Source organism: Arvicanthis niloticus, chromosome 8 (genome assembly GCF_011762505.2).
Source record: "Arvicanthis niloticus isolate mArvNil1 chromosome 8, mArvNil1.pat.X, whole genome shotgun sequence".
Lineage (NCBI taxonomy): Eukaryota > Metazoa > Chordata > Mammalia > Rodentia > Muridae > Arvicanthis > Arvicanthis niloticus.
This window is the reverse complement of record NC_047665.1, coordinates 60617950-60640862: the sequence shown is the minus strand read 5'-3', so window position 1 is coordinate 60640862 and position 22913 is coordinate 60617950. Positions and strand designations below refer to the sequence as shown.

The window sequence follows — 22913 nt, the reverse complement described above, 5'->3', positions numbered from 1 at the left end:
TTTCTTGTCCCCAGTTGGATTTTGATCAATCAACAAAGAGCCAATGGCCAATGATTGGGCAGGTAGACTGAGGTGGGATCTTTAGATTTACGTGGGCTAGGAACTAGGAGAAAGGAAAGCGAATCACCATGACTCCAAGGAGAAGCATGGCATATAAGACCTGCCGGAGAGAAAGCCAACCAGCCATGTAAGAATTTGGGCAAATGGCCACTGGCCACTTCCTCGATTGGGCCTGGAGTAGTCGAGGAAGGTTTAGGAGTCTCATGAGTACAGGAGGGGAGCATTTGCTAGCAGGGGAAGATTTAGGAATGCCCAGCCTTTGAGCAAGTCACAGCATGTCAAAAATTAACTGGTGTGTGTGTGTGTGTGTGTGTGTGTGTGTGTGTGTGTGTCTTTCATTTGTGAATTCAAAGAGCTCCTGGGTGGGTGGCTTGGAGCCTGACCCTCCAGGAGCCAAAGAAGTCTAGCTAAACTACCTGTACAGGTACCATACACTGAATTATAGTGACTATCTCTTACAGGCCCTCTAACACAGATATGAAGTTTTTCTGGGGACAGAAAACTTTTGTCCCTGTGTTCAGCAGTCAGCCATTATCTTTCCCTTTGTCCTTCTAAAACATTTAGTGACTAAGTCAGTGCTGTCCCACAGCTAGCTGTGGAGGTTAAAACCTGAAGTCAGAGCTTGATGCTGTTTCTATAAAACATCACCTTATTCTATGACTGTTGTTTCAGCTCATGGAATGGGATAAGCTCTGTAGAATAAATACACGGCTTTGCCCTCGATCCATTGATTCCTATATGGGTGCAGGGATCAGGGGCACGTGTGTTAAGAGGGGCCTTCTGGATGCCACTCTAGTGCCATCAACTGCACTTCATCAAGCAGCCATGTACGCATGCCGTCATTCAACACAATTAAATCTTACTGTGTAATGACAATAAAATGAAGATATGGAGCAGATGGTCTGTGACTCCTGGCAGAGAAGGGTGTGTGAAGTCTTATGTGAAAAGCCACTGTGGTGGTTTCTAATGATAAGGATTAAAATACCGAGAGCTTCAGATGACCTCCTGAAGTCCAGAAGTATTAGAGTCTTGAAGGAGCCAGCTGACACCAAATCAAGGCTGGGAACCTGACCCAGAGGTACCAAGCAGTAATCTGTTGACTGATAGTTTTAGGAAGTGTAGGGGCCACAGTCTGGTGTTTAAGAAGAGTCGGTTCAAATGTGGAGCTGTGAGAGGTGAGGGCCATTGCTCAGCCCGAATGGAGCTTCCCTCTTCCAGTAACTGGAAAACAAATACAAGCCAATAGGACAGTCTCACATTGGATGATAAATTATCTTCTCTATGAAGAGCACAGAGACGCCAACAGACTGAAGGGAAGTGATGGTAAGCTCTGTGCAAACTTTCATCTTAAGCTGCATCATGCAACTCACCAGGGCTAGGGTAGGGGCAGTGTCATCCATTCAGAATACATCATATCATCCAGGGACCTGTCTAATGCATGAAGCCTTTCTCCAGTCAGCTAAGAATAGCTATTATACCGCAAAGCTCTAGCTTGTTGCATTAGCTCTGGGGTGTGTGAACGTTCAAGCATTAGGCTGTATCTGCAGGTGATGAAAGAGGAGACAGAAATCCAAGATCCAGGACCACAGTCTTCAGAAGACACTAGCTGTTCCTATCCTGCTATGATGATGCCAGAAAGCAACCTCCAAGAAGTAGTACTCGGGGTCAATACTCTGAGCCAGTACTTGGGGTCAGTACTAATGATGATCAGTACTTGGGGTCAGTACTAATGATCAGTACTTGGGGATAGTACTATGGGTCAGTCAGTCTGGAGTTTTCTGTTTCCTCCAAACTCACCTACCCAGCCTGGGCATTGCAAATGAGTGAACCTGCTGTCTATGAACTAGAAATAGACTCGGACATCACCAACTTGCTCTTAGCCATCATTCAACTCCATTGTGTTAGTTACTTTTTTCTTTGTGACCTGACAAGAAGCTAATAAAGGGAGGAAGGGTTAGCTCTGGCTCACACTTGTAAGGAAGGACACAGTCCATCATGGTGCGAAAGGCCTGGTAGCAGAAGCAAAAGGTGGTTGCGTCTTATCATTTCAAATACACACAGGTTTAATATTTTCAAGGAGACCCAATTCTGACCATAGTCATTTTTATCTTTTAGCCCCTCTCCCTTCACTCCCACTTTGCATCCATGTGGTTGCTGGCCATTTCAGACTGCATCTCATTCTTAACAACTTAGACTGGAAGATGAAGCTCCGTCTGCTGCATTGGCTCTGTGTCTTCTGGAACACAGCTGACATATCTCCACAAACAAGGACTTCCAGGAGGTGAGAGATGAAGCCACATGGTTCATCCAGCATCCAGCCCCTCCCCTGGGCGTGTTGGAGCTTGGCTCTTGGTCACCCAATCCCCTATCAACTGTTTTCCAGAGTTCTGAGGGCCATGGACATGCAATTAAAATGTAACAAGCCTGAAGTGGAAATTTCTGGTTTCTTTGGAGACTCAGTTGTATCATGTAATTTTCTGGAAGCTGTCTTGTGAAAGAGCATGTGATGTTTTGCTGGAGCAGATGCTTGAGAAGGCGCATGATGCTTAGAAAGAATATAAATATAGCCCCAAAGAGAATGAGAAGATGTTCTTGCATTGGTTCACTTTGCAATGCTTTGCGGCTTTTTGCTGATCATCTCTTGTTATGACTTCATACAGAGAAATGCACCAGGGAACTTCTCGTGGTGTTCCAGCTGCTTCTTGATGCTTCTGTGGACAACTCGTGTCAGTTTGGCAGTCTCAAGCTTTCTTCTGGGTTGAGCTGCTGCTACTGATTTGTGTTTGATGTTTTGGACTGGACTACTAATATCCTGGCAGTGAAGATTGTAATTACCCAGAGAACTACTTCTAAACAGGTCCACATCCTCCTTGTTCTATTAAGCATCTTTCTCCCCTACTCTTGGTTGGTGGGTCAGAAGGGAGGTTGAGATGTTTAAGAACCCTTATTAAAGCAGGTTTTGAAATATCTAAGCCCACATAGATCCTGCAGGTTAACTGTCAGAGTTAGTACATATGGACAAACTCAAATATGACCTTGGTGACTTCACCTCTCTGAGTCTCCCCCCCCCCCAAATCAGAATATTGGAGCAGTTTATCTATTTTGGAAAGTTGCTTTAAAGATTAAATTAAGTAGTGTATGAATGGAACTGATATATATATATATCCCCTGATAGATACCAGCTACTCAGGAAGCTGGGGCAAAAACAGTCTGAGGCCAGCCTGGCAAGTCTTTCTCAAAAAAAAATTTAAGGCAGTGTTTCATTATATAGCTCTATCTGTCCTGGAATTACTATTAGGCTGTCCTCTAATTAGCAGAGATCTTTCTGCCTATGCCTCCCAAGTACTGAGATTAAAGGCATGTGCCACTACACATTGCTTCAAAAGAAAAATTTTGAAGGGCTTGGAAAAGTCATATTCAGAAGTTCAAAGTCATTCTAGACCTTCTACATAGGGAATTCTAGGCCAGTCTGGGCTGTGTAAGAAGCTATCTCAGAACAACAACAATGATTAAGTAGGTATCTTAGCAATGGAGTGCTTGTATAGCATAAGGCCCCACCACAAAAATATATACATACATACACTACAAACACATATGGACACATACATACAGATGCACACAAACATGGACAGACAGATACACACAGAGAGACACACACAGACATGGTATAGACAGACACACATATGCACACATACAGATACACACAGACATGGACAGACAGATAGACACATAGTCATGGACAGACAAAGAGACAAACCCACAGATATGGACAGACAAACACACACTCACATGGACAGACAGACAGACACACAGTCATGGACACACAAAGGGACAAAGAGACACGGACAAAGGACAAACACAGATATGGACAGACAAACACACATAGACATGGGCAGACTGACAGACATAAACACAGACATGAACAAACAAAGACACACACAGATATGGATAGACAAACACACACAGACATGGACACACACACACACACACACACACACACACAGACACACAAGAACCATTTCTCTGGACAACAGGCCTGGATGGAAGATGGCCATTGACTATCATATCAATCTGAGTTGTAGAGAAATATTTTTTAAGATTTTAGAAGAATAGCCCAGTCTAGCTATATTTAGCACAGTTATTTTTGTGGGACATAAGGAGCTTGGTTGAGATAGGAGTTAGAAGGAAAGAGCAACATTTCCCCACCCAGCAAGACGTAATGTGAATTCCCACTCCATCAGGAGAAGCCTTGTTGGAAATTCTGGGGTGGAGTAGGAAAAGGTAACCCTTGCTTCTTATGTAACTATTTCTGAAGATTAGTGGTGTCTTTGGGGAATGTGTTTGTGTCAATTACTGGGTTTAACCTTCACTGTGAATTGGGAAAACCTAAGAAATTGAAAAAAAAAAAAGATTGTCCACAGTTTTTTTGTTGTTTTGGAGGGAGATATGAAAATTAGAGTTTAAGAACCACCCTGGGTGATTACACTGAATACCTAGGGTGACGACTGCTTGATTTATGGGTTATGCCAACCATTTCACACACCGTTAATAAGTCACCCAACAAACACTTATTAAATGCCTACTTCACATTGGACGCAGTTAGTTCATGGCCTTTAGATTAGAGCAGAGAATATATCAGATAAAGTCCCTGTGTTTATAGAGCCTCCGCTAAAGTACACAGTGAGACAGTAAACAGAGATAAAAAGTACATTATATACCTTGTTATGTGCTTTCCAAATAATGAGTGCTTGGGAAGAGTTCCATGGGAGAAGTTAAGGAGTCGGGCGGAAGTGCGGCGTTAGGATTTTATAGAGGATAGTCAGGGGACGTTTGAGCAGACTTTAGGAGTTATCTAGAGGAACAGGGCTTCAAGTAGAGAAGCCAGCCAGCACAGAGGCCCTGAAGTGAGCATATGTCTCAAGTATTTGTGTAAGGCAAGGAGAGCACTGCAGATGAAGCAGAGTGTTCTGGGAAAGTAACAGGAGGTGAACAAAATCAGGGATGTAGGAGGGCCAACTGCATGAGGCCTCATAGGCGGAGACTAAATTTCATATTTATATCCAGTTGAGCATCCAAGGGAGAGTGTGAGGTGTGAGAAGTTTCAATCAGTAGGGTTTTTTTTTTTTTTTTTTTTTTGTGGAGCGTGGGAGGATGAGGCCAAGAGACTGGTCAAGTCACCTTGTACACTGAGTCAAGTAACAAAAGCCAGACACAACAGGACAGATAGATACTGGACACTTCTGGCCACACAAGGTTCCCAGGTCAGGTAGATTCACAGGAAGAGAACGTAAAAGGTTAACTGGAGTCTAGGAGAGGGGAGGGATGAGGCAACACCCAATGAACACAGTTTCTATTTGGGAAGAGGGGAGAAACTCCGGGAATTGCTGTGATTGAGCAACACCATGAATGAACCTAATGCTACCAGAGAATCTGTTAGAGCAGGCTGGGAAGATGGCTCCAGGGCCTGAGCTCAGATCCTCAGAAGCCACAGAGAGCTAGAGGCAGCAACTCCAGTGTTCCTACTGTGAGACAGAAGGCAGATATGTGGGGGGAATGCTTGTGGGCCAGGCAATCTGGTGTAGGAAGAACAAGACCCTACCTCAAAGAAGGTAGAAGGCAGGGGCAAACACTTGAGATTATTTATTTTCTGACCTCTACATGTGCAATGTGATTTATAGATATCTGCACTCACACACAAAGATTTTTAAAAAGTAGAATAAATTCTATTATTTACATTTTCCATGATTAAAAAAAAAATGGAATAAACAAGAGGCCATTGCAGTATTCTGGGTAAGGGATAATGGGGACTGACACCATGACATTGACCAGAAGCTGATGGTGGTAGAGGAGCCAGACACAGCCAGGTGACATCTAGTGGAACAGAAAGAATAGGCCAGAGTTGGAGATAAGTTTTGGAAATGAAGAACCATCAAATCTGACCCTGCCACTTTAGTTCTGAAAAAGAAGACTGATGAGGGGGTCCTTCCCCAAGAAAGTCAAGGTTGTGAGCAGAGCAGGTTTTATGGCAAGAGGTAAGGGGTTTGGTTTTGAAGATGATGAGCTTCTGACTCTATCAGACAGCAGAACGGATAGGTCAAGATCAGGTTAGATGACATAAACTTACATGTAGACCAACTAGAGATGTTGGAAAACACCCAAGACATAGCCATTTGTTTTTTTTTTTTTAGCATGAGGGGAACTCAAAACAAGACCCCAGGAACCTCAGAAGAGAGCAAAGACAGGAGGATCAGCTGAGAGAGGAAGGGAGACCCAGAGAGGATGGAAGCCAGCCTCGAAAAGTCCTTCTGGTAGACCAGGCAGGGTGAAGGTTGGGAAGTGATCACTGCCTTGGCAAGAGGGAGGGCTGGCAGTGTGGAGGTGGGGCAGAGCCAATGGATCGGGTGAAGTTGTAAGGATGATTGAGGCACTATCTCCAAGCATAGCAGGCGAGTGTGCTCACATCCATTCTGACCTGTTCTTCTGAGGCAGGATTAGGTACCAGAGTAGAAGATGAATCAGCAGAAAATAAATATGTTTCTTTTCCAACAAAGACGGTACCTTAAATCCACCTTCGACCATTGGTTTTTACATTAAAGATATCTGATCTTGTTCTTTTACAGGTTTTATTTTTTAATTTATGTGTGTGTGTGTGTGTCAGTGTATGTATATGCCAAGTGTCTATCAATGCCCGTAGAGACCAGAAGAGGCTTCTCTCCCTTATAACACCCTCTCCCCTGGAACTGGAGTTACACTGGTTGTGAGCCATCTGGCATCCTCACTGAGAACTGAGCCTGCATTCCCTGGAAGAATAGGAAGTGGTCTTCACTGCTGAGGCATCTAGTCACCTCTCCAGCTCCCCACTGCTCCGCCCCACGCCTTGTGTTTTTCTCCTTTGTTATTGTTGTTTGTTTGAGACATGGTCTCACAGTGGAACCCAGCCTGGCCCAGAAGTCTACATCCTCCTGCTTCAGCCTCCCTGGTTCTGCAGCTACAGTTGGTTGTCACCAGGGTCGTTGTTGAATTGTGAGTTGTGTCCCTCCAATGCTGTGTGTGGAAGTGCTAACCCTTAGTTCTTCAGAATCTGACTGTATTTGGAAACAGAGCCTTTAAAAGGGTGACTAGTAAAACAAAGGAGATGGTACAATATTACAGCACACAGCACTTCCTCCTGGCCACATGCTGTGGGATGGTCTCACACGGGAGCTGAGACTGGAGATCCTGCAAAGACTGGATCTCCAACAAAACCTGCAGTGTTCAATGCAGAAGTCATTACTATTAAAAGCAGAGCAAGGTGATGTAAAATGGCATGTGGCATGTGTCTCTGTCCCTCTCCCCACCAAGATGGAGGAATCCAGGCTGTACTGCCTCTCTGCAGTGTCCTGCACCATCTCCTCTGCCTTTCCACTGTCACTCAAGGAGAGTGACTAACTCCCTGGTGCTGACAGGAGGAGTCACAGCCTGTTTAACATCATCATCACATGTGAATCAGGTGAGGAGGTGAGGGTTTCTTCCCATGGCAGACACATAGGCGTGTGTGTGTGTGTGTGTGTGTGTGTGTGTGTGTGTGTGTGTACATATGCACCAAAATGCCACCTTACACACTCCCACCAGCCTCCTGTTCCAGGTGATGAAGCTCTTGGCTGTGCGTCAGGTTCCTCCTTGGCTTTTCATGTTCACCCTAGCAAGGAGTGTGCAATAATACTTCAAAGCCAGGGAGCCTGAGACCTTAGCATGCTTTGAGTCTCTCAAAGGCATCTCGTGTAGCAGGAGACGCTCCTGGAAAGTGTGAAGCCCACATCAGTGCAGGATGAAGATGAGCCCTGCTGCAGGACTCCATAATCCAGAGCACGTAGAATTTAACATAATAATTAAAGAACAAAAGATAGTGCAAAACTGTAAACTGGGAACTCCTCAAGGCCTTAGTAGGGGCTTGCATCTCTCCCTTAGCGTATATAAACTCCCTCCCTCCCTTAGGATATATACAACCTAGCAATTGCTGGGGGAGAAAAGAGGACAGACTTTTTTCAGTGGTATAGCTAATTGTAAGTTGTTTACTCTGATATATAGCCCCTGAACCATGTTCATATAAGTAACCCAAATTAATCTCACTAGTTTAACCAAGTTAGACTTACATAGAATATTATTATTAATTATTATTATTATTTTTCCTGTCACTGGTGCCCTATCTGGAGGCATTTGTTCACTTTGCCCAGAAAAGGTCATATGACACCATGCTACACACAAGTGCATTTAGACTCTGAGGATAATTTTCAGACTTTTAGTTTTAATGTTTAAAATGGTAGCTACTATGCTGAGAAAACATCCTCTTCAGGGGATAAGTGTAAGAGGGAGTAGTCACCATCCATGATGAAGGAAGTCAGGAAGGAACTCAAGAAGGGAACCTGGAGGCAGGCCCAGAAGCAGAAGCCACAGAGGAATGCTGCTTGCTGGCTTGTTTTTCTTTGCTCCTTCAGCTTGCTTTTTCACACAACCTGTGTAGGGGTGGTTCCACCCACAGTGGGATGTGCTCTTTTACAACAATTGGTAAACAAGAAAACGCCCCACAGGCTTGCCTCCAGGCCAATGTTATGAATGTGTTTCCTTAATTGAGGCTCTCTAGTTTGTTTCAAGTTGACAGTAAAGTCTGCTACCTGGGCCTGAATCTAGTAAGTGATGTGTGGAGGCAGTGGGCGGGTGAAACTGGTTCTTCAGGCAGGGATGGAAATGACGTCACTAGTGACTCATTCCTCGTGGGTCTTAATAGTACACATTCAGAATACTCCCAAGATAGTGAGAAATATGGATACCATGGTCCCGTCTGCCTTCTGCAGAGGACTTTTCTGCCCAGATGTTTCTCTCAGACCTGTATTTAGATCTTCTGTTGAGTGAAGCCCTCACTCTGGACACCAGAGTTCCCTGTCACCCAATCTAGAGCATTATCAAGGTTACATCACGGGAACTAGCCATCCCCTGCTTAAAGCCAAGTCAAAGAGAAGTCAAAGGGAAGTCTTGCAACTGGAACAGTGAGCAGTGGTTTACCTTGAACAACTGGTTTACCCCAAAGCACTTGGTCTGGCCTTTTGTGTGCTTCACTTTGATGACAACCCTGGTCCTTTCTAATATCTTCTCTGCCTCCTGATATCTAATATTGTAGTTGGAGTCCATTCCTCTTCCTGAAGGTTTTGCTACCCCACAGAAACACAGGAACACTCGGAGAGAAGCCACCACACCCAGCCACAATCTATTCCTGTATCTCAGCAAATGGTGACCATATGCTTCCTTAGGTCAAAGCTTTCAGAGCTTGAAGGCAAGCCTAGAGCCAATGGAGGAAGGACAGGTTGAGCTAGAACCCAGGGAGAGGACACCAGAGAGGCTGAAGTCACTTGATCTAGAGTATGGTCCTAGGAATGTTCAACATCAACCAGGCATGAAAAAGAAGATGACCAGAAACAAGGACCCATGAAGACTCTATGTACTCCTTCCTGGACCTATGCCAAACTCAAACTTAATATAAGATTGCAAAAAAGAGTGTTGGTTATAAGTGAAATCAATCACAGCTACTCAAATCCATAGAACTAGAGAGTAGAATAGTGGTTGTTGGGGGCTTCAGGAAGGTCATGGGTAAATGGCACAAAAGTTTCCACTGTGTAACAAAAGTAAGTTCTCGATATTTACCTTCCAGTCTGGTGCTTGAACCTAACCATGTACTGGTCTCTCCATGTCTGCCGGACATACCTTCCAAGGCCCTGCTGTGGATCTGTGAAACCCCACTTACTCTCAGATCCTATGTAGGTTTTCTCGAATACACACAAGCTTCTGATAAAGGTTCATTTATAAACTAGCCAGAGTAAGATTTACTAACAACACAACAGCTCGGTTGTGACAGTACACTATAAAATTATTATTGAGAACGTATGAATGACTTATTTCTAGAAGTTTCCATTTAATATTCTCAGGTTGTAGTTGGCCATAGGCGACTCAAACCTAGGCAAGAAATCAAGATGGCAGGTGGAGCACAGGACTGTGTGGATATTTATGTTTTCCTAAGAGTGCAGCTATTAAATACACTTACTAGTGCACACACACACACACACACACATATGCACACAGGCCTGTGAGCACACATTTATAAATCATAATAAAGTGTTGAGAGGAAACGTTAGAAGGTGACATATGTTTATGGACTTGATGGTGTGATGTCATAGGTACATATTGTTCATCTACATGTGTTGTGATATAGTGATCTAAATACCAAATGCGTAGGTTATTCAAACACAATATACTTATTTTTGTTTTCTGTATAGGTGGGAGGGCTCAGGTGTATGTGCATACCACAGTGCATGCCTGCAGGGGTCAGAAGGGAGAGTCTGATCCCCTGAAATGGGAGTTACGGGTCATTGTGAGCCATGTAGTGTGGGTGCTAAGGTCCTCTGCAAGAACAGCAAGTGGTCTTAACTGCTGAGCCTTCTCTCCAGCCCCAAAGATGTAGCTTTTTAAAATGCCAATCATTCCTCAATAATGTGGCTTAATATTTAAGATCAACCAGATGAGAAGCCATGGTAGCCCACAACCCTCACTTTACAACTTGCTCTGTGACTAAAGAAGAAGGAGCCAGGGACACTTATCCCCATTGGCTTTGTGCTCTGTAGAAGTTGCCTGGTGACCAAAAACTTAAGAGTTAGGTTTGTTATCATGTTGTCTTCTGGACTGTATTGTTTTTTTTTTTTTTTTTTTTTTAAAGATGTTGGAAGTCCTTTAATGAGTTGTTTATATTTCATGCCAAATGAGCACTTATTATTATCTTCAGCTACAAAAAGCATTTGGTGTTTTCTGTGCTTAAGCAGCTAGTTTCAGAATCTAATAATAGCCTGTTCCACACCAGACAAGAGCCGAAAAGTTGTATGTAAATCAGGTTTCTGACAACTTAGTCCTATTTCAAAATCACTGGAGGAGAAACCAAATGGATAGAAACTTCTGATGATTTCTTTCTTTCTTTCTTTCTTTTTTTTTTTTATGAAATGAAATGAAACCATTCATGTATCACAATGAATAGATTTGCCCCCCCCCCCCCCCCACTTCTAGGGCATTCAACTTTTATAAATTGAGATTTTGTGTTGGCATCTTTTTTGAGTCAGGATGTTTAACTGCTTGCCTGCCTGGCATCCTTATATGGCTTTCTTGTCTCTTCCTTTCATTCTTTGCCTTGGCCATTTTTTAATTGGACCGTGACTCACATAACTCATCAAGTGCAGTAGAAGCAACCCAAGATGTTCAGGGTCAGTCCCAAGAAACTTGGGCCTGGCAGTCATCCCAGCTGTGGGGGAAGCCACATGTTTCCGAAACAAGTTCAACTGGCAGAGGTAATTACAGTCCAACGTGCTTGTTCAGTGGTGCAGGTGGGAGCCGTGAGAACAGGCTCAGCCGCCCCTTTGTTCCCAGCCCAGGACACGTGAAATCACTTCTGTTCACAGCTTGCCCTACAGAGTGTTGGCAAACCACTTCCCTAGAGGTCTTTAAAAATAGCATTGGTAAACACATACCCACTACTGTGTTTTTTCTTTTTTTTTTAAAATGGGTCATGTCCAGAAGAAGGAGAAGTAAAGAATGAAAGGACTTCCCCCATGCCTGGCTCAAGCCCCGGAGCTTCCCAGGGAGGTTCTACCAGAACCGCTTGGCAGAGAAGGAGCATCCAGAATTGGGTAGGATTTTGAGGTGTGAGGCGCTGGCTCAGATGACATGTGACATTCTCCTCAGTCAGAGCTTGGGTTTGACATGGGTCTCTGGTGCTCAGAAGAACAAATGGGCGTTGGCCTCCAGGTTTACCTGGAGGCCCAGTTCTCTTGTAGACAGAGATGACTAACAAGAGAGTGACAGCACGATGAAGCAGGCCTGTGATTGCAATGGTTGAGTCTTTCTTCTCTTGTTCCAAGCATGCTGTAGGAGGAAGCAAGGTGGTCTCTTTTCCTTGTGCAGACGGAAGGAAGTTCTTTCGGAGGAGGGCTCTAGAAGATGAGGAAGCTTCTAGATTTTCTCACCAGTAATGTGGGGGTGTGTGTGGGGGGGACTTAACAGAAAACACTCTACCATTCTGGAACAGAGAACATTCAGGATCCGGAAACCTTGCATTGCCTGTCTTCAGCTCTACCCCCACCTGCCACCTCCCCGCCCCCTGCGCCCCCTACTTCCCATCTTTCCTATCCCCTTCCCTCCCCGAACCCACCCCACCTCACCCCGCCCCCCATTTCAGGCTCTGTTTCCTTACCTTCCGAGTTCTTGCCACCTTGTTTCCAGGCTCCAGGGAGAAAGGCAAGGACCTAGCAGGCAGTAGGAAATTCACAAAATTCACAGTTGGAGGATCGAGCCTCACGTTACAATTCTGGAGGTGGATGCCATTTCTGTTTCCCTGTGCACTGCCATCTGCTTATTCATTTACCAAACAGACACCTACTGAAGTGACAACTGCATTCAACACAGACTGTGCCTGGGAGGGGTGACAGCCACATCCTTGACTCTGTGTGAGTGTGTGTGTGTGTGTGAGAGAGAGAGAGAGAGAGAGAGAGAGAGAGAGAAAGAGAGAGACAGAGAGAGACAGAGAGAGAGAGAAAGAGAGAGAAAGAAAGAGAGAGAGAGCATGAATGTACCATTATAATGTTGTTTTATGGGCAAGGCTCCATGGCATGATCTCAGATAATCATACCACCACATGCACATGCGCACAGGAGCACACACAGGCACACACACATGTGCGCATGCACACACACACACACACACCACTTCCCCTCCCTCTATTGGACAGTTAGGTAAAGTAGTCATCATTAATATCAAGTCCTCACTGAAAGGCAGCAGATGCTAAAGGGTAACTGGGTAGTTAGATCGGCATAGTGGACCAATGGTAGTTCTTTGAAGATTTATGTTCAAACACACCATCATAAATCCATTTCTGCATGTCGACATCTAGGCCCAGCCCTGAAGGCCTCTTTGGGATTTCTCAGTAGCAGAGACTGGGGATGCTTCCCTGATTATTCTGGTTCCCTTACAGTGGGGAGGGGCTCAGAGCCTGGCTGTGCTTGGCTCTGTCCTGGGAATGACAGTGGTTTCATTTGGGCTATGACTTACATATTAATAACGCTGTTCCTGCTGTCCTCAATCAGGGTAGGTTAGATGTCCCCTGCGGGCTGTCTGTCCTACATGAGAGTGCTTTCTTCTTCATTTTCTGCAGCATCTCCAGCTTAAATATCACCCTTTGCAAAGAATGTAAATGGTAGTGTGAGATTCCACAGAGCTGGAGCAGCAAGTATCAGTTACATTACTGTCTCAGATAACCTGCATAAGGATCTGTACCGCGTATATATCATATGGTGTTTGCTTCAGTCTCTTTGGAAGAGTGATCCTTTAAGTTAATCTGTAATGGTTTTAAAACAAGATCAAACTTAATGTCCACTTGTCCTTTCTGTCACCCTGGAGTCAAAGTTACGGTTGCATGAACCAAACTATAAGCTATTTCACCCTGAAGTCATGGAGAGTCTGTACCAGACAGATGCTTTTTGTCTTTAAAATGTAAAAAAAAAAAAAAAAAAAAAAAGAAAGAAAGAAAATAAAAAGGAAATGTTATTCTCAGCTGGGTGACATTCCTGTGAGGACAGATTTTTGAGGAAGGAGAAAGGCAGAAGAACTCTCTGGGACTGGGATGTGTATGGTATGTCCAGTTTAGCCTAGAGCTCTGGCTTTTGTGATGTTGAAATTCCCACTGTCCCAATGTCCCAATGTCCAACATGTGCTGTCCTTAACCAGTGGGATGTGGCAACAAAAACATCTCAAAGTTATGCACAGCTTGTGTCCCCATGATGCATGCATCGTCTCTTTAGGGAACTCATGGGGATGACAGACATATAAATAGGTAGTTAGAGAGAACACAAGGAGACTAAGGACCTAGTGAAGCTTTAAGCCCTTCATCTGGGCTGTTCCCTCAATACAGCACTCTCTGTGGCTGGACATAAGTGTCAAGCCACTTGAGTCAAGGCTTAGTATTAAAAAATGCTTGTTTTTAAGAAATATATATGACAGAAGCTGATATAATTCTGTTGATAATAAAGATGATACCTAGCTGGTCTTCTCTGGACTTACCACTTTGGTAGAGAAGAAGGGCATTATCTGCGGACCACGCTGGACTCCAATGTGGACGGTTAATTTAGCCCTCAACCTTGAAAATGAAAACAAAGTGGATGTCGGGAATGTGCTATGTATCAAAAATTTGGGGCTATGAAGCTGGAGTGTGGTGGGTGAACTTCGATGGCATGAGAGTGCTTGAAGACTGTCTTAGTCAGGGTTTCTGTTACTGCAATGAAATACCAGTGACCAAAAGACAAGTTGGGGAGGAAATATTTATTGGGCTTACACTTCCATATCACTGCTCATCACTGAAGGAAGTCAGGACGGGAACTGAAACAAGGGAGGAATCTGGAGGCAGGAGCTGGTGCAGGGGTCAATGGAGGAGAGCTGCTTACTGGTTTGCTTTCCATGGTAGACTCAGCCTGCTTTCTTATAGAACCCAGGACCACAAGCCCAGGGATGGCATCACCAGCCATGGGCTGGGTCCTTTCCCATCAATCACTAAGAAAATGCCCTTCAGTTGGCTCATATCATATGGAGGCATTTTCTCAATTGAGGCTCTCTCCTTTCAGGTAACTCTAGCTTGTGTCAAGATGGCAGAACACTATTCAGCATAAAGAATGTTGAACATAAATGCGTCTAGAACACTGACTAAGAAAATCTGTACTGATATGAAGCTATAGAATGGCCAGATTAGTTGATGCAGAGTTTGTATGTTGTAGTGAAGAGCTTGACACCGATGCTAAAGGCTGAGGGAGGTCAAGGGGGATCTTTTTTTTTTTTTAATTATTGGTTATTTTATTTATTTATATTTCAAATGTTATCCCCTTTCTTGGTTTCCCCTCTACAACTGTTCTATCCCATCCCCCTTCCCCCTGCTTCTATGAGGGAGCTCCCCTACTCACCCACCGACTTCTGCCTCACTGCCCTAGTATTCCTCTATGCTGGGTATCAAGTCTCCACAGGACCAAGGGCCTCCTCTCCCATTGATGCCAAATAAGGCCATCATCTGCTACATATATAGCTGGAGCCATGGCTCTCTCCATGTGTACTCTTTGGTTGGTGGGTAGTCCCTGGGAGCTGGGGGTGGGGTTCCTGTTGGTTGTTGTTCTTCCTATGGGGTTGCAAACCCCTTCAGCTCCTTCAGACCTTCCCTTACTCATCCATTGGGGTCCCCGTGCTCAGTCTGATGGTTGGCTGTGAGCATCCGCATCTGTATTGGTCAGGCTCTTGCAGAGCCTCTCAGGGAACAACCATATCAGGTTCCTGTTAGCAAGCACTTCCTGGCATCAGCAATAGTGTCTGGGTTTGGTGTCTGCATGTGGGATGGATCCTTAGGTGGGGCGGTCTCTGGATGGACTTTCCTTTAGTCTCTGTTCCACTCTTTGTCCCTGCATTTCCTTTAGACAGGAACAATTCTATGTTAATATTTTTGAGATGGGTGGGTGGCCCCATCCCTCAGCAGAGGCCATGCCTAATCTCTGGATATGGTCTCTACAGGTTCTTTCTCCCCTTTGTTGGGTATTTCAGCTAATGTCATCTCGGTTGGGTCCTGAGAGCCTCTTGCTTTCTTTGCCAAGAGGAACTGAAACAGAACAATAACTACCTTACTCTTCTAGGAGGCATTGTTGTTAACACAATAGTGATGACTCTAGAGATGGACCATAAGACCAGAAGAAGAAAGCTCACATAGGAAATATTGCCTTAGTGCAGATGGGTGGTCAGGGTCCCTTTGCTGGGATATAACAGTGATTATACAGAGAAATAGTCTGAGAGAAGATCTCAGTGGGAGATGTAGTCCTCAGAGTTTACTGGTAAATTGGGTGCAAGACCTGGGAGAAAAGGCAGAACTGGAGAGGGACCCCAAGTTCTGGCTCAGTGAGATGGGTGAGAGTACCATTTGCAGAGATGGCAGAGTGGGAGCAGAAAGTCAGGAAAATTCTGGGATCACAGGACTTCTTTACAGCAGTGTCAGGAAACACAGAATCTGGGACTCAGAGTTGAATGACCCACATGCCTAACCGCCCCCTTGGACAAGTTATTTAGCTAGTGCATTAGTTCCTTTTGGGTTGGCATGACCAGAATACCTGGTGCAAACAAGGGAGAGAAAGTTGATTTTGGCTCATGGTTTCAGAGAGCTTTCAGGTAATGATGGAAGGGGAAGCATGTGGACCTGACAGAGATTCTTGAGGTGGTAAAAGACCAGGAGGCACTGTACACGGGATGAAACCAGAGGCAGATACCTTCAAAGATCTATATCCAATAACCTCCTTCTGCCAGGAATCCCTCTCATCTACAAAGTTCCACAACGTCTTCAAACACCACCACCAGTTGGTGTTTAAACACATGAAACTGTAGGGGACATTTTAGCTTCAAACTATAAAAACTAGAGCCCGCTGGTGAGACTATGTTGCTACTATTTTCGATGGTTTTTTTTTTTTTTTTTTTTTGTTGTTGTTGTTGGTGGTTGCTGTTACTTTTCAGGGTCTGAGATTAAATGATACAGATTGTTCCCTTTGGAAAATTCTGCATAGACGGGCTAGAGGGATGGCTCAGTGGTTAAGGACACTTACTGCTCTTTGCAGAAGAACTGAGTGCAGTTCCTAGCATCCATGCTAGGTAGCTCACAACACCCTGTAACTTCAACTCAAAAAGCTCTAATCCTATCTTCTGGCCTCCATGGACACCACACTCATGTTCCTACACACACACACACACACACACACACAATTAAAAATAAAATAATTTAAAATTTTTGCTTAGAAATGAATTATAATTATATATATTATTGCATGACTTTATTTTGAAAAGACTCTCATTGTTTCCTGGATAATTTTTCCTCTCCATACAGTAGCTGGTTGTCAATCATTTTCTCGTTGGGCAAAGAATGCCAAAGACTTTTTTATTCACTTCAATGAATGTCTTTTGGGGGAAAAGGGACTCTTTAATTAATGTGTTTATGGGGCACAATAGCTTTTTAAGGACACCAGTCCCTTCCTAACACACACAGCTGTGCTTCAGAGCCTGATTCTTCACCCAGCCAAAGGGTCCCCCAGGGATCCACTATTCATCCAGCCTCAGCCTCTCAGACTGCACAATGGAGCCACTTCCCTGCAATGCTCCTGCCTGCAGAATCTCATTCATCAGCCTGAAAGGGGCTGAGATATTTAAAGCTCATTTCAGGAATGTTTCATAATAAGAACTGGGGGAAAAGAACATAATCTCATTTTAGAAGATTTCCTTCCTCTGTTCTGCTGATAGAATCAAACAATTGGGCATCCCATCTGTCCCGTAACCCGTCCAGATTGTGTGATGTGGTTTTGAAGTTTCTTTGTTCCAAGGCACCTCTGGGGGGGGTTCTCTCTCCTCCGTGGTATACACACACACAGTCATTTGATCCTTGGATTTGCAATTCCAGGAGCAAAATAATGAGCCAGCACTGTAGGAAAATGTCACCCTGCTTTAGTGATCAGGACCCAGGACTGGAGAGTGAAGGCAGTTGCTGCATGGCAAAATGGATTTAAAGAAACATTTCAAGGAAAACAGGGGTGGCAAGATGACTTAGTAAATGTTTGCTGTACAAGCATAAGGACCTGAGTTCAATCCCCAGAACTCAAGAAAAAACTAGGTGAGGTGGCATGTGCTTGTGTTTCTAATGACAGGCAGGAGGAGACAGGAAGAGTCTGTGTGTGGTGGTATCTACCTTTAAACTCAGCACTCAGGAGTCAGAAGCAGACAGGTTGCTGTGAGGCCAGCCTGATCTACATAGCCAGTCCCAGGCCAGCTAGGGTTACATAGTGTGACTTTGTCTCAAGAAAACATCATCAACAACAAAAGACAAACAAGTACGCTTCCTTCCCCCTCCCCTGTCCCCCCACAGAAACCAAACCGAACCAAAAACAAATCTTGATGGAGAACAGCCAAAGAAGATACTCAGGTTAATCTATAGTCTCCACATGCACACACATTCATATTCACATATATCTGCATGTGCGCGCACACACACACACACACACACACACACACACGTACACATGAATGCATGCATGAATAGATGCACACATATACCCTCTCCTTTTTAATTAAGTAGAAAAACATACAAATATTAAAACATTAAGAACTCTAGTAAAAATCTAAATAGGATTGAGTCCCTGTGTAATGTGGTGACACATCCTTACCTGCCAGCTTGTGAGTTGTCCCCCTCTGGGCCTCTGAACAGCAAACACCTTGTGTCTACTCCAATCTGTTCTCAAGACGGCTTGCCTGGTGTCATCTTAGTTCCAGATAGATGGGGCAGCAGGGCTCCCAGAGATCACCCTGGCTGGTCTTTTCCTGCTTTCCACTGTGCTCAGCAATTCTCTCCACTGTACAGTCCAAAGGTCAGCAAAACTTTTAGGGATGATCGAAGAGTAAATACTTTAGATTTTGGAACAGGGGTGGAGCTCAATGATAGGGCCCTGCTCATTGTGAGTAAAGCTCCAGTTTAAATCCTAGCACCTCAAAAATAAATAAATAAATGTAATATGTTTTTAAATTGAGACTTTGTTTTCTTCCTTTGAGTTCTAGGATTATGCCTAGAGCCTCGTGTGTACTAGGCAACTGCTAGAATTTGTTGCCAGCCAGCCCGAGAATTTGTTGGCTATGTAATCTTACAATAACAACCAGACTCTGTCATATAGTACAAAAACTACCACCAACAGCATGTAAGCAGACAGCATGACTATGGCCCAGTCAAAGTGTTTATGGAAATTGAAATTTGAATTATAAATAACATTTACATATCACCAATTTTTTATTTTTAGAAAATCATTAAAAAAAAAAAAAACCACATGGATAGTATTCTTATCCCATGTGATGTATAAGACAAGACAATAGGCAGGTCAGATGTGACTCACTCATAAGCTGTCATTTCTGGGTTCTAGTTTCTGGGTTTTGCATGAATATTAACCCTGGTGACTAGGGTCATGTGGCTTTCTCTCTGTTATCCTGGTCAAAAGTCTCTTGTCAACCATTTTTGTCAGCACCAGTGACACAGCATATGAGAGAAGGCCACAAGACGATAGAGTCTGTGGCTTGTTGTATTGAGTATGTCCTGCATGAGGCAGCAAAATTTTCAGGATGAAACACAGAAATAAACCACACGCCTATCAAGAAAGCCCAACCCTTAAGAAAAGGCTGGGGCTCCCTACTTCAGTTATAAAAATTACAATTTCATCTCACCTGGCTAAGATAACATTTGACCTAATTAAGGAGGCAAGGTGACTCTGGTTGGGTAAATTTGCCTGCCATGGTCTTTGAAAGCCTGCGCACAGCTGGATGGTAACAGCTGACCAAGAACTGGGGCTGATAAAGTTGTAACTTGGGTCTTCTTACTTTTATCTATCTTCTACTTTCTGAACATCTTCCATAGGGTGAAAACCAATACATGTAGCTTTATTTCTAAGGTAAAGTGCAGCAATGTCAGGCCTTGGCTGTGTCTGGTATCTCTTACTCGGCAGTTGTCATATTAAGATTGTCTTTGAAGCCTCCTTGAGCCTGCAGCAAAATGAAACAGTCCCAGGGGCACATTCTGTCTCTGCATCTTAGGCTTCTCGGCCTCCTTTCTTCTTCCCCATAACAACATCTGTCTTCCTTCCTCTCATAGACTTAGCCAGTTTCCATCAGAGGCCTGCGTGGATATTTCTTACCCTTCTCTGTAGTATGCTCATTTCTATTTACAAGAATCTCCTGATAGTTAGCCGCCATTGCCAACTTGATGTATTTGGAGTCACCTAGGAGACACACCTCTGGGTGTGTCTGTGAGGATGTTTCCAGAGAAGTCATCTGAAGAGTCACACTGTGCATGTCGGTGACACCTTCTCAGCAGCCAAGGTCCAGACTGAATAAGGGACAATAAGAAAGGAGAAAGCCAACTGAGCACCAGCATCCATCTTTCTCTGCTTCCTGACCTTTGACAAAATGTGACCAGACATCTTATGCTCCTGCCATTGATGCCTTTCTACCAGGTTGGATTGCATCCTCAGAACCATGGGCTAGAAGAAACCTTTCCCTCTTGAGGTTGAAGCTTCTCAGGTATTTGGTCACATCAACAAATAGCATATGAAATCAATTGGAGAAAACACTTCCAAAATGGAACCAAAGACTGGTCACACGGGCCATCAATATGTTGACAGATGCCTCATTTCCTTTACAGTACAGGGGATAGAATCCAGGGTCTTGTGTGTGGTTAAAATTTGCTTTACTACTGAGCTATACATCCAACCCCAAAGAGGTGTCTGAAGAGTCTCTCTGGAGACCTGCTGCATAGCAGATGCTGAAAAGCTGCAGTCCAGTGTTTCTGTTCTCTTCCTGGCTGGCTGTCATTTTCACTTCACGATACAGTGTTGTAGTTGGAAAGTCAGGTCCACTGACGTGAGGAGTATCAGAAAGAAAGGAAGGAGGAAACCACTCGGAAGCCTTGATGTTCCTTACTAAGGCATGAAAGGAATGAAGGGTCTGCACTGAGATTGCAAAAGAGAACAGGACAAACTGGGCTCCTCTATGTCAGCTCCTTCTCTACAGCTGCCTGGAATGCTGTTACCCCAGATACCCAGGCCAACTCCCTTACCTCTGTGGTGAAGCGTCCCTGACCTGGCTCTTTAAAATTGCAGTCCCCACCCCTCTGGAGCACTCCCTGCTTCACCCCCTTAAACTCTTCCCATCCTTCCTTTTTCTTTTGCAAGTAGATTTGCCATCCAATAAATATGCTATAAATACATGTATTTACTATGCATATGTATTGTTTCCTATACCCCTGCCTTAGCACTAGAGTGTAAATTCTATAAAGGGTTATGTCTTTATTCGTTGGTGTATTCTAAGTGCCTGAAAGACACTCATTAGATGCACATTTGGTGAATGTGTGACTTGTTCATATATTTTTGGTGAATTTACTGTTGTTCGCTATTATGGTTTGTATGTAAAGTGTCCCTCACAGGCACAAGTGTTTGAATACTTGGTTCCTGCTTGTGGTGCTGTTTTAGAGGTTTTGGAACCTTGAGAACACCGTGCTGGCTGTCAGATATAGACCAGTAGGGATAAACCTCTGAGGATTCTAAGAGCTAACTCTGCTTCCATTCCTGTTCTCCACTTCCCGGTCTTGCCAAGACAGGAAAGCCTCCAGCCATGCTCTGCCACTGGGAACTCCACCATGCTAGACTGAAATCCCCTTAAACCATGAGCTAACACTCTTCCTTTCTTGAGTGGCTTCTATCAGCAGTGAAAAAGCACCCAGTGTTATACATTCAGAAGCATCACCCCACCCAAAAGGAGTCTTCACCAGTTTAACTCAGGAAGTTCTTGTTTGTTTCCTGTGCTTCCTCATTCTTAAGTAGTTGACCTCAATTGCTAAGATGGGGTATTTTGCCATCACACCCCCGAAACCCCCCAACTGATCCACTGCCTCTGAGAACAGGGGTTTGGATGAGTGTGCCTCTGACTTCAGGTGCTGAAGACAGGTTTGGTAGATGAAAACAAGACTTCTGATGGGACTTGGTCAAGTCAGAGAAGTGAAGGTGACAAAGAGGAGTGTTCTTCCTAGGATGCCCATAGTTAGAGACATTAAGGAGGAAACAAAATACTGGGGTCAAGGCCAGCACCCAGGTCAGGGAGAACAAAGATGAAACAGGCTAGAGGCCCTGGATCCTGCAATCCAGGAAAGCTAGACAGAGGAGTCTTGGCTTTTTGAGGTAAGTCACAGCTGGGGAATGCTGTGGTAGTTTTGTTGTGGCGGTCTCTTGGTCTAACCAGACCTCACTGTGCAGTGGAGCCTGCTGGGTTGTGAGCCTTGGCTGGCTAGTGAGGTCTGAACAGCTGTCAGTAAGGAAATACCTCAAAAAGATCTTGAAAGAACCAACAGAAGTTTCTCCAACACTTATTAGGATAAACTCCAAACAGAGATTAATATGTGAGAGCATGTTGTTATCTGTGTGTATGACATAGGATCAGCAGCAGAAACAATAGAACTCTACTTGGGGTTGTTTTGATTCTGAGAACCTCAGTGATTGATTGTAATAGATAACACACAAACACACACAAATACACATACACATAAACACACAAAGACACATAAATACCACACATACACACACACATTTAAGTACAAACATACACACAAACAGGCACACATACACACAAACACACACATATGAATACACACAAATACACATACACATACAAACACACACACAAACATACAAATACCACATACACTTTAAACACATACACACACAAAAACACATATACGCATACAGAAACATGCACCTAAACACACACAAGCACCACACACACACAAATACATACACATTCAAATACACACAAGCACCACACACCCATACACATTCAAACACACACGCACGCACACACATGCACACACACACACTTCTGATTGCTACAGTGAGACCTGGGAGTAAGTATTTGATCACTTTTTCTTACCATAATTTCAGAGAGCCAGGACTGTAATCCCATATGACCCTCTGTAGAAGTCCCCATTCATTAAATTAATGACAAAAGGAAGGTGCTGCCTGCTTCAGAGATCTGTGACTGTAACCACTGCCAGCAAATTATTTTAGACTTGTGCATTAGGTAGATTGATATGAAAAGAAAACGTTTTATCTCTCTCCAAAGAAAATAAAAGCTTGAAATGTGGTTAATATTCGGTGCTGAACATTCTCTGCAGATGAAGGGCTTGTCTAGGCTCCCTCCTGTTA

The 22913-nt window shown here is 44.1% G+C and overlaps 2 long non-coding RNA genes across 4 annotated transcripts in view; one reads left to right on the top strand and one right to left on the bottom strand.

The window, feature by feature from the left end:
• The window catches only part of LOC143443362 (uncharacterized), a 49425-nt gene extending 38638 nt beyond the window's left edge, over window positions 1-10787 (top strand). For both annotated transcript variants that reach the window (XR_013112286.1, XR_013112287.1), the window contains one exon: window positions 2176-10787. This is a non-coding gene — a long non-coding RNA (uncharacterized LOC143443362). The remainder of the gene's footprint in view (window positions 1-2175) is intronic.
• Window positions 10773-18546, bottom strand: LOC143443361 (uncharacterized). Of its 2 annotated transcripts, none has more exons than XR_013112284.1 (5): window positions 18348-18546; window positions 14185-14260; window positions 13177-13301; window positions 12323-12571; window positions 10773-12062 (listed from the first exon to the last, which is right to left on the bottom strand). It is a non-coding gene; the product is annotated as an uncharacterized LOC143443361 (long non-coding RNA). The 2 variants fall into 2 exon arrangements; XR_013112285.1 differs by having other exon boundaries at window positions 12323-12374; window positions 18348-18544.
• Between the last annotated feature and the right edge of the window lie 4367 nt (window positions 18547-22913).